The sequence below is a fragment of the Gracilinanus agilis genome, chromosome 1 (assembly GCF_016433145.1).
Source record: "Gracilinanus agilis isolate LMUSP501 chromosome 1, AgileGrace, whole genome shotgun sequence".
NCBI lineage: Eukaryota > Metazoa > Chordata > Mammalia > Didelphimorphia > Didelphidae > Gracilinanus > Gracilinanus agilis.
This window is the reverse complement of record NC_058130.1, coordinates 628,015,629-628,027,952: the sequence shown is the minus strand read 5'-3', so window position 1 is coordinate 628,027,952 and position 12,324 is coordinate 628,015,629. Positions and strand designations below refer to the sequence as shown.

General features: G+C 35.1%; 1 protein-coding gene across 1 annotated transcript in view; it reads left to right on the top strand.

Annotated features, from left to right (window-relative positions):
• The window catches only part of PIP4P2 (phosphatidylinositol-4,5-bisphosphate 4-phosphatase 2), an 84,347-nt gene that overhangs the window by 19,996 nt on the left and 52,027 nt on the right, over positions 1-12,324 (top strand). The gene's annotated exons all lie outside the window — the stretch shown is intronic.

Sequence of the window (12,324 nt, the reverse complement as noted above, 5' to 3'; positions counted from 1 at the left end):
TAGATTTTTAAAAAGCAAAAATAAATGTTGGAATTTATTGAAAGATTTTCTTGCATCTACAGAGAGAGAATAATACTGTGGTTTTGGATATTTTCATTTTTTATATGATTCAACTTGATCATAATGAATGATTTATTTGATGAATTACTATAGCCTAAAGGGATTTTATTTAAAAATGTTTAATCAGTATTCGTCAAAGATATTGGTTTATAATTCTTCATCTGAGCTTTATCCTTCACTGGTTTAAGAATTAAGACTACATTTTCCTCATAAAAGGAATTGGCTAAAGTATTTTCTTTCTCAAGTTTTGAGGATGATTTGTATAGTATTGGTACTATGTTCTTTAAAAGTTTAATAGAATTCTCCTATGAATCCATTAAGATCATTTTTTTCCCTTGATAGTTCCTTTACAGCAACATCTATTGCTTTTTCTGAGACTGAATTACTGAAAATGTTTCTGAGTCTTTTAGTTGAGATATTTTATATTTTTGAAGGTATCTCTTTATTTCTTCTGTTTTTACTTTTTTAAAATGCACATAACAGTAAATTTTAGGTTCTGAAATTTAAAAAAATTTCTTCAAATTTTGTTGTGAGTTTACCTTGATAATTTTTTTCTATCCTCTTTTTAATCAGATTGTCTAAAGGTTTATCAATTTTGTTAGTTTTTCAAAAATCATTTTTTGTTTCATTTATTATTTCTATAGATATTTTGGTTTTCACTTTGTTTCTTTTCTAAATTTTAGTATTCTTTCTCTATGTCTTTTTTTGATATTGGCTTATAATTTTTTAAAATGTATTTTCAGTTCTTTAATCTTCTGGTTTTCTATTTTGTAAATATATGTTTTTAGAGATAATTTTTTTGAGAAGTACTGCTTTAGCTGCAGAATTGTGGGATACACCTTTAATTTTTAATAAATTTTATTTGTTTAAAATCCTTACGTTCCATCTTACAATTGATACTGTGTATTGGTTACAAGGCAGAGCTATAATGCGAGGCTTGCCTAGTGTCACACAGGTAGGAAATATCTGAGGCCATACTTTATTTCTTCATTATCATCTTCTTCCACATAATTTTAATTATTTTTATTGTTGTCTCTATTTTGATCTTTTTTTTTGTATTCCTTGAACTGGTTGCTACTTTTACTGAGTTACAGTCTTTAAAGGATGTGTTTACTATTGCTACCTATTATTTGCAATATCTCCTTGCCCTAATATAGTCATTTTTTGTCAGAATTCATGTGGTACTAAGAAATGTGAAGTCCCATTTAGAAGACTTCAGAAACCCTTAAGATCTAGATTCTCCAGTAATTTGTTCAATCTTATAATTTGTTTTCTGTTTATTTTGCTGTTAGATTTGGCTAAAACTGAAGGTAATTAATGTCTCCTAATAGTGCTGTGTTATTGTCTATTTTCTTGTAATTATCTTATTTTTCTTTTATAAATTAAAAGCTAAGTTGTTTGGAGCACAGGTGTTGAAAGTTAGTATTGGCTTGTATATTTTCTTCAACATAAAGTATTTTCCTTATATGTCTTTTTATATTTTGAATTTTTGTTTTTTATTTGACTAATAGCATGATTGTAATGCCTACTTTTTCAGATTCTTGATCTTTTATGGATTTTGCCACTGTCAACAATGCTATCTTTCTAGGACCTTTTCCTTTGGCTTCTAAAATACTCTTTTCTCTTGATTCTCTACTTATTTATCTGCTTCTTTTCAGTCTCCATCCATGTCTTAACCCCCCCCTCCCCCAAATGGATGTTTCTCTCTGCCTTGTCCTGGCCCCTATTTTTCTACAATTTTTCCTTGATGGTCTCATCTACTTTTGTGGGTTAAATTACCAACCTGATGCAATTTATTCCAAAATCTTTATATCTAGCCCTAGACTCTCTTTTCAAATTTAATTCTGTATCTCTAGTATCCTATTAGATATCTTCACTTAGATTTCCTGTCAGAATCTCAATCTTATCAAATCATTGCTCAAACTGAACTTATAATCTTCCTTAATGTTGCATTTCTTCCCATTTTCTATTTTTTGTTATTTTATTGAGGATACTATTATTCTTCTAGTTGCCCAGTTTCATTACGCTGAAGTTTTCCTTCTCTCTTCTTTCTCATTCTTCCTATACAAACAATTTCCAAGTCCTATCAATTTCACCTTCAAAATATCTCTTAATTCTGTCTTTGTTCTTTACTCTGTCAAAAAAAAAGTATTTATTAAGTGCTTAGTATGTGTTTGGCATAGTACAAGAGATTGGTGAAAGATAAAAACAGTCTCTGCTCTTAAGGAGTTCATATTCTGATTGGGGGAGACAGCTTGTAAATCTCTAGGTGAATGCAATATTTATACAGAGTAGATGGAAGGTGATTTTAAAAGAGAAGGTACCAGCAGTTGAGAATGAGAAAGGCCTCATTAAGAAGATAGTATTTGAACCTAGTCTTGAAGGGAGCCAGAGAAACTAAGAAGTGAAGGTGAGGGAGCAAGCATTCTATGCATGAAGGATAGCCAATGAAAGATGGTGTCATACAGAGCAGCCATACAAAGAATCAAGTGAGTAGGCCTATGAAGCTAGTTTGTAGAGAATATAGAGGATAGTGATGTTTAAGAAGGCTGGAAAGGTTTGAGAGAGTCAGATTATGAAGAGCTTTAAATGCCAAACAGAGGGCTTTTTGGTTGATTCTAAAGTAATAGGAAGCCAGTGGAGTTTATTGATTGGGGAGTGGGATTCTGGGAATGGCCTACACTTTAGAAAGATTTGAGTGGAGAAGAAGAGCAAAATGAGTTAGAGAAAACCATTTGAAGGTTATTGCAGTAGTCCAAGAGAGAAGCCGTAAGGGACTGAACCTGGTCATGGCAATGTGAATGGAGAAAAGGGGATATATATTAAATGTATTGTGAAGGTAGAAATGACAAGAATTGGCAAAATATGAGATATATAAAATGCATGAGAATGAGAAGTTGAGAATAACACTGGGTCTGAGTGACTGGGAGGAATATAAGGCTATTGACATTAAAAGAGAGGTTAGGAAGAGGGAAGGATTTAGAGAGAAAAGATAAGTTCTGTTTTTGACATGTTTAGTTTGAGATAATAATAGGATATACCAGTGATGGGCAAACTTTTAAAAGAGGGGGCCAAATGCTCATCTGTCAGTCTGTTTCTAAGGCAACTCTTTCGAAGTTTCATTGTATTGTATCCTACTCCTTGTATTCGTCAGATTCGAATAATGTCGCCAGGCCAGATAGAACATTTCAGGGGGCCACTTCTGGCCCGAGGGCTGTAGTTTGCCCATCACTGGGATATTCCATGTAAGATATCCAAAAGACAGTTGGTTATGTAGGGGTAGTACTCAGGAGAGAAGCTTGGACAGGATATTTTGGTTGTGGCAAGTAAAATTGCAACAAAAGCAAGCTGAGATACAATTTTATCCAGGGCAAGATAATATTTTGTACCCCTTTTTGACCCCCAAAATGGCCTTTTTATCTTAAGGCTCAAATAGTTTCATTTTAGGACTGAATCTCAGACTGTCCCTCATCTAGGCCATGAATGGGGACCTCTCTTCTTTTCTATTCATCTTTTGTCTTTGGAAAGGTTTGGCAGGGTGGAGACTAGTTCCTTGTTTTATCTGAAAACAAGAAGTCTCTTGGGTGGTGAAGTAACTAAATCAGCTGGCAGCCCATGTGGGGAAGAGTATGCAAGGATTGTTCTTAGTGTCCAAACCCATCTCTTATCCTGATTGAGGTATGAGTCCTTTAATAAGAGAGGCTCTGAAAAAGAACATCATGAAGAACTTAAATTGATGGAGAGTACAAGAAGACCCCCCTTTTTCCTTGGAACTTTGGACTAAGGAGAGTGTGTGGTCTGGCTCTGGACTTGCTTAGTTGCTTATGTAGCAAGTGGTTGAATGTGTGAAGCAAGTGCTGAATGCACTACTGGGTAGCCCCAGACTCTTCTACTCCAAGCTAGCCAACCAAGCAGCTTATACTTCTCACTCTCTGGCCTGCTTTTTGCTATTGAATAAATAATAATTGTATTATTAAAATACAGTCTCCAGAGAATTTTAATCATTACAGCCTCCTCCTGAAACTAACCTCTTTCTGTGATGAAGTAATGAAGGAGGAGTTAGCATCTCTAAGTCCACATTCTCTGTGGCTGTTTACCAATCAGAGACATCTTAGGAGGTCCAGTGGAGGGATTGGATGATGAGGTCAGAAGGGGAATATAAAATATGCATTTAAGGTTCTCCATTTCTTTGCCCTTCTCTTTGGCCATGTCTTCTCTCTTTTCTCCTCTCATACTCTTTGGTGTCTGTTCAAATTGTGGAGGAAGTCTACTGGCTAGTTTAGATCTTTTTAAGTGATGAGTTAATGAATCGTTCTAAAATTAAGAAATACCTCTTGAGAATTTTAATCATTACACAGTAAAATAGATCATGTTGCCCATCTCAGCCAAAAAGCCAGGTTCTTGAGCAAGATCAATTTATGTTAGACTAGCAATAACCAAAGAATTAGGTTAGTGGCTTCTCTCAAAGATCAAAAACCCTAGATGAGACCTGATAAGGTCTTTGAAACCTAGATATTTGTCATCCTTCTGATTGCCCTAAAAGTGCATCATTTGGACCTCCCCTTGCAAAGGGTAGATAATCTCTCTTGTAGACATTTTAATGAGGAGGTGGGTTAAGAGTAACTTCAAGTCCACCTGAGTCATCCTCTGGTGATAGTGATAGGATTTGTCTGCTGCTGGGGAAAGTGGATTGGCCTGCTGGGGTGCCTAATCCCACCACTCTCTTGTAATTAAAGAATGCTCACTGCTTAGTGGGCATCAATTACCTCTAGTAATATTGGCTAAATAATCAGAATGAAGCAATCAGGATACCTCTGGTTTGCCCTTGAAGACTAAATAGTCCCTCATTTTGGCCAGGAGACATAAGGATAAGAGAGTCAGGAGTTTGACAAAATGGAGAGGAGGATGGTATACATAATAACATTAGTTATTAAATAATACTTCTTAAAATTATTAAATAAAACAACAATATTAATTTTTCTTAAGATTTGGGAATCGTGTCTGTGGAGATCATAATGGAGTCTGTGGGAGCTAATGAGATCACAAGGTGAAATAGTATAGAAGGAAAGGAGAAGATGACTGGGAATTATGGGAACACCTATAGTTAGTAGGCATGACATGAATGAAGATCCAAGGAAAGAGACTGACAAGGAGCAGTTAGATAGAAAAACCAGGAGAGAGCAATGCTGTAAAGACCTGGAAAGGAAAGAGTACCTAAGAGGAGAAGGTGGGATCCTGGCAAATGCTAGAACAACATCAAGAAGCATTAGGATAGGGGAAGCTAAGTAGTATAGTGTATAGAGCTCCAGGCCTGGAGTCAGGAGATTTCAAATCTGGACTCAGACACTTCCTGTGTGACACTGGGCAAGTCACTAATCCTAATTGCCTAGCCCTTACTACTCTACTGTCTTAGAATTGATACTTAAGCATCTCTCTTTAACTATGTATGAAAATTAAGTTAGAGATAGCAGGAAGGGTCACAATTAGTATTGATTCTAAGAAGGTAAGAATTTACATAAAATAATAAACATTAGGATTGATTTTTTAAAAAGCAAATTAGGCAATTGAGAGATTGTTGCTAATTTTGGACAGAGCATTTTAGTTGAATGGTGAAGGATAGAAACCAAATCGCAGAAGGTTTAGAAGGGAATGAGAGAAGATGAAGTGGATAGCATTTCATGTTTCTCTCTAAGATTAATATAATGCCTTCCTAATTGACCTTCCTGCCATCAGTATTTCTTTTCCAGCCTTTCATTTACTTGCTGAAACAAATTCCTTAAAGCCTAGGTCTGGTTCTATCCACTTTCTTGTTCAAAAATCTTCAGTGTCTCTCTAGTGTCCTTATGATAGAATAAAATCTCTCAAACTGGCTATCCATAATCTTTCTCTAACCTACCTCTGAGATTTTATTTTACTCAATATTCACTTTCACACACTGAATTCTAGCCAAAGTGAACTAGTTGCCGTTTCTGAATTCTTTGTGTCATTTCTACTGCTTCTGTGAATTCCTAGAGTCCCTCCCTTCTGCTTGGATTTCAGACATGTAATCAAGAAATATTTATGTAGGAAACCATGAACCAGACACTCTGCTAAGCTTTCTCCAAGACTTAGCTTAATGCTACTGCCTCTGGAAAGACCCCTCATGCCATTAGCATTTCCTTTCTCCCTTTTTTCCTTTCTTCCTTCCTTCCTTCCTTCCTTCCTTCCTTCCTTCCTTTTTTAAACTCTTAGCTTTTATCTTAATATCAGTTCTAAAATAGAAGAGTAGCAAGGGCTAGGTAATTGAAGTTAAGTAACTAACTTACCCAGGGTCACTCAAATAGAAAGTATCTGAGATCAGATTTGAACCTAGGTCCTCCCCACTCAAGGCCTTGTGCTCTATTCATTGTGCTACTTATCTTCCCTTCCATTAGCTTTTTTATTTTATTTTATTTTTTTATTTTAAACCCTTAACTTCTGTGTATTGACTCATAGGTGGAAGAGTGGTAAGGGTAGACAATGGGGGTCAAGTGACTTGCCCAGGGTCACACAGCTGGGAAGTGTCTGAGGCCAGATTTGAACCTAGGACCTCCTGTCTCTAGGCCTGGCTCTCAATACCTTCCATTAGCTTTTAATGAATTCTTTTCTCAGAGTTTTCTTGAAAATGCCTGATTTTTGCTTTGTTTTTCTCTCTTGATTTCCCACTCTGCATTATATTATTTGTGTTCATATAATCCACCCCTGTGGCATGCAAGTCCCCAAGGGCAGAGACTATTTTGTTTCTACCTTAATATCTTCAGTTCTTAGCCTAATGTGTGGGAAAATACTAGTTCATTAAAAAATGCTTGTTGAAGTTTTAAAGATTGAATTCTGACCTGTGCTTTTATTTTAAATATGCTACCTTACACTATTTTTGGTACCAAAGAACTGGAAACAAAGAAGGTGCCCATTAATCAGGGAATAGCTAACCAAAATGTAGTATATAAATATCATGGAAAATTACTGCGCTGTAAAAAATGACAAAGATAAATTCAGGGAACATGTGGAAGGTTTGCATGAATTGACGCACCCCAAAAAACAGAAAGAAGAAAATAATACATAGAAGGGCTACCACAACCTAAATGAAAAGAACAATAACAAAACTAAAATGACTTTGTGTAATTATAGTGAGGAAACATATCCCCTGAGAGGAGTTATGCAGAGGCTGCTCTCTCATTTCTCTGCAGAGGGAGTAAATATACATGTAGAATGTTTCATATATGGTTGATGTATTTGTTTTTAGCTGAACTATTTTTTTCTTTCCTTTTAAATCTTTGTTATAAGGGATGGCTATTAAAATGAATGTGAAGGGGCAACTAGGTAGTTTAGTGAAGAATGTACCAGGTCTGGAGTTGGGAGGATCTGTGTTCAAACCTTGCCTCAGATATTTCCTGTCTGTGTGACCCTGTGCAAGTCACTTCACCCCCATTTGTCTAGCCCTTGCTTTTCTGTCTTAGAGTCATTATTAAGACAGAAAGCAAAGGTTTAAAATAAATAAATAAAATTAATATGAGGTAAAAAAATAAAAATCTTACATTAAAAATAAGAATAAGTAATATATCTTGCATGATGCAAAGACCACATTATATGACATTCCCAGCTTGCTTCAAGAAATAGAAAAGGGACACAAAATTATGGCTGAGTTAGGTTCAGAAGATTCTAGTTCAAATTCCATTTTGGATACCTGTGACTTGTATGATTTTGAACAAATTGGTTTAACTTCTCTGGGCCACATTTACTTAATTTTTAAGATGAGGAGGTTGAACTAGATGGTCTCTAAAGACCCTTCTAGATCTGGTTATGATTCCATGAAGCATATTCTTGTATCATCAGTTCTTCATCCAATTCTAATTCAGATTTGAAATCTGTTTAAAAGCCTCTGTAAAATGTCACAATGTCACTTTATCATATCCCTGTTTTAGGGATTTGGATGTGATAAAAATTTGGCTGACTATGAATTAGAATGGAATAATAAGGGCAGCTGGATAGCTCAGTGGATTGAGAGCCAGGCCTAGAGACAGGAGGTCCAAGGTTCAAATCTGGCCTCAGGCACTTCCTAGCTGTGTGACCCTGGGCAAGTCACTTAACCCTCATTGCCTAGCCCTGTAACAAATAAAATTAATATAGAAGGATATATATATATATAAGATATTAGGGTTTAAAAAATTATAAAAAAAAGAATGGAATAACAATAGTAATAAACATTAATGCATGTGCCAGACACCATGCTAAGTTCTTTAAAATTACTATCTCATTTATCCTCATGACAACTCTGGGAGGTAGTTGCTATTGCTATTATTGTTCCCATTTTATAGAAGAGGAAACTGAGGCAAGCAGAGATTAAGTGACTTGCCCAGGGTCATAGAGAGAGTAAGTAATGTCTGAGATTGGATTTGAATTTAGATTTAATGCTCTATCTACTGAGCCACTTAGCTGCCCAAAAAGCTTTTGTTAGTAAATTTTGGGGGATTTCAGTATATTTTTGATAAACCTGAGGTCACCAAGTAATAGCATCCTCACTGTAAATGATCAAGAAACTTCCCCCTCACTCCTTTTTCTTCTCTTTAGTTTAGTTACATACTAACCTATGCTCAAGTCTTAAGGCAGCATTACTTAATATGCTGGTTAGAAATCATTTTACAACATCATGAAATCTAGAGGCTAATTTAGCTGATTTAACCTTTGCTACTGGGAAATTATTCCATCAATATTTCTTTATACCATTTAGAGTTTCAGATACATTTTGCAATGTGGTAGAGGCTATTTTGAATATTACTGATTGTCTTGGGTAGTGCTACGTACTTTATTTAAGTCTTATCTCATTTGTACTATATTATTGGGTTTTAATATTAATAGTATAACACTCACATTTATCTAAAAATTTAATGCTTGTTAGGATCACATATAACATCACAAAAGATTTAGGTTCTACAGGTATTATTTACTTCCATTTTATAAATGAGGAACTGAAATTGAGAGGGGAGATATGCTGGGTGGCTCAGTAGATCATGTTGGATGGGGAGTCAGGAATATCCAAGTTCCACTCCTGTCTCAGGCATTTAGTAGCTATATAATCCTAAGGATGTCACTTCATGTTTCTCTGCCTCAGTTTCTTCATATATAAAAGTCTACAATCATAGCACCTACTTTGTGAGAACCAAATGAGATAAAAAATCTTTTAGAGACCAGCAAATTCAACCTCCTTATTTTACAAATGAAGTGAATGAGGCCCAAGGAAGTGGAAACAACTTGCTCAAAGTCATAAAAGTCACAGGTAGCCAAAGTGCCATGCAAATCTTTTTTAAAAATAATTAATTAATTTAAAAATATTTCTCCATGGTTACATCATTTATGTTGTCTCCCTCCCTTCTTCCCTACCCCTTCTTGGAGCTGATGACCAATTCCACTAGCTTATATATGTATTTTCCTTGATATCTATTTCCATATTATTCATTTTTGTAATAGAATAATCTTTTAAAACCAAAACTCAGAATCATATACCCATATAAACAATGATGAATCATATGGTTTTTTTCTGTGTTTCTACACCCATGGTCATGCAAATTTTACGGCATTAGATAAAAGCTAATTATTAGCCAGCTGTTTGCCCATGGTCACACAGCTATTAATTCTCTGAGGCAGAAAACAAACTCAGATTTTCTTGACTCTAAGTCCAGAGTTATATCACTCTTGCTTCTATACCATTCCAACACAATACTAACTTTACTGCTAGGAAATACATATTTTATGAAATTTAGGAATTTTTGAAACATTTTTAAACCTCTGAGGGATTGTTCATAGTTGAAATATATATTCATGACTGTGTCAGGCCTGGGACTTTATATATTAAAAACTAGGATAGTTTACAAGTGGGGTTCTTAACTATTTCTGTGTGATGGACCTCTTTGTCAGTCTGGAGAAACCTATAGACCAGTTTTCAAAATGTTTTTAAATGCCTAAAATAAAATATATATTGCAAAAGATTGCCAAGAAAAGCAATTATAATGGAAGACAATTACTGAACTAGTTTTCCATCTGAGTTCATGATCCCCCTGAAATTTGTCCATGTACACATGTTTAAAAATTCCTGGTTTAGAGGAATATAGCTTGGGTTATTAGTTTTTACAATAGTATAAAAAGAATACTGGAGCATTCCACATCTTAATACTCAAACTCCAGTATTCGAGGTCCATTATGTGAGGGTTAGTACTTTTCATCTCATTTTATCTGTTTGTCTTACCATGTTAGACTGTCAGTGATCATTTCAGTCCTAATCTAGCCTGATTTTTCTTATTTCCTTAGAGGAGGAAGAAACTATCCTGTTTCAATATGGTTGTACTGCTTCCCTCCTTTTCTGGCTGAGGTTCATACCTTTGTATCTGCCCCTTTTGTGTCTATTCCTTAAGCTGCTGACATTGTGATTTTACCAGAACCTTCATCATCCTGACTTGGCACTCCCACAAAGCCCCAATTCGTGAATATTGTCCATCTCAATTTAACACTGTGGCCCAAATACCCAGATCCCTGCCTTTTATGAATTATCTTTATTTTAGTAATTATATGTAATCCATAGCAGAATTATGTATTTACAAGGTGAGGAAGAGTGCTTAGGTGAATATGTATGGGTGTGTGTATTAGGGAGGAGGGAGTGCCAAGAGATGTAAAGGAAGAGTCCAGACGCTAAGATTATAAAAGAACCAGGAGCAGGGCTGCTCAGGATGCCAGCATGAGACTGTGAGAAGGGAAGAGAGATCAGAGTGTTTCTCTTTTTTCCTATCAAATCTTTGTCAGTTGATTCCTGAAGGACTGTCTAAATGCATAAATTTACCATGTAAGTATAGAAGTCATAGAAGTCATAAGTTAAAGGGTCTGTGCTTCTTTACATAACAAAAGAGCATTTGCAGCTGCACAACTAGATCATAATTTAATAATTTGCTTTCATAGGCATTTTCTGTAAATTTTATCTCTTCTCTCAATATTGAGCCAAGGATTTTGCATTAAGCACAGAGCCATACTGACTTTCACTGGATTGTAGCTGAAAAACTTTCTGGTAGAGGTCCAATTGAGCAGCTAGGTGGCACAATGGACAGAGTGCTAGGCAGTGAGTCAGGGAGACTTTTCTACCTGAGTTCAAATCTGGCCTCAGACACTTACTAGCTGTGTGACTTTGACATTTCACCCTATTTTCCTCAGTTTCCTCATCTGTAAAATGAGCTGGAGAAGGAAATGGCAAACCACTCTTGTATTTTTGCCAAGGAAACCCCAAATGGGGTCATGAAGAGTCAGACATGCCTGAACCACCAGTATTTAAGAGGCCCAGTATAGGATTATTTTATTATCTCTAATTATATCAGACAATATAGACTTTATGTCTGCCAATAAGGACTAAACTGGATAAGTTTGGAGAAACTTCTATGTAGAAGTTCAACCTTTGACGATAATATTGTGTTTGTGTATGTAAACAATAAAAGAATTGTTTAATAATGATCATAATGGCTGGTAATACAATGGGGAGAGAAGTGATATGAATGCAATTTTAATCACCTTTCTTTTGAAATAAGGACTGAAGTTGTTCACTGGATTTGACTATAAAGCCTAATAAATAGGAATTAGAAACTAGGACATTGTGAGTGAGCCTTAAGAAAATCAGACATGAACTCAAAACTAGATTATATATATATGTATGTGTGTATGTATATATGTATATATGCATATCTATTCATATATAGATATATGTGTGTATACATTCATATGTGTATATGTATGTATATATTAGACTTTATCTTCTGAAAGTAATTTTGAAGAGCCCAGCTTAGGTGACTTCTTTAAAAGAACAGGACTAAAAGAACAGTAGATTTTCATTCCTTATTATTCTTATCGAATACTTAAGAGGTACCCAACATGGCCTCTGAGTTCAAAATAAGCATAATTTCTCTAAGAATCTAGTTTCCCTTTAGCCTCTTAACATTGACCTCCCCCACCCACATTTCCATTTTTCCAGGAATATGATCCAGGAATACCTGCTTTTTTTTTTTTTTTTTTTTTTTTTTTTTTTTTTACTGTTTTTCATGCAAGATACTCCATCTCCCTACATTTCTACTATCTTGCTCCCATGCCTGAAATGCTCTTTCTCCTCTTTAACATCTCCTGGCTTCCCTGGCTATTTTTTTTTGAGAGTTAGCTAAAATACTGCCTTTTACAAAGAAAACTTTTCTAGTCCTACTTAATACTAGTATCTTTAAGTTT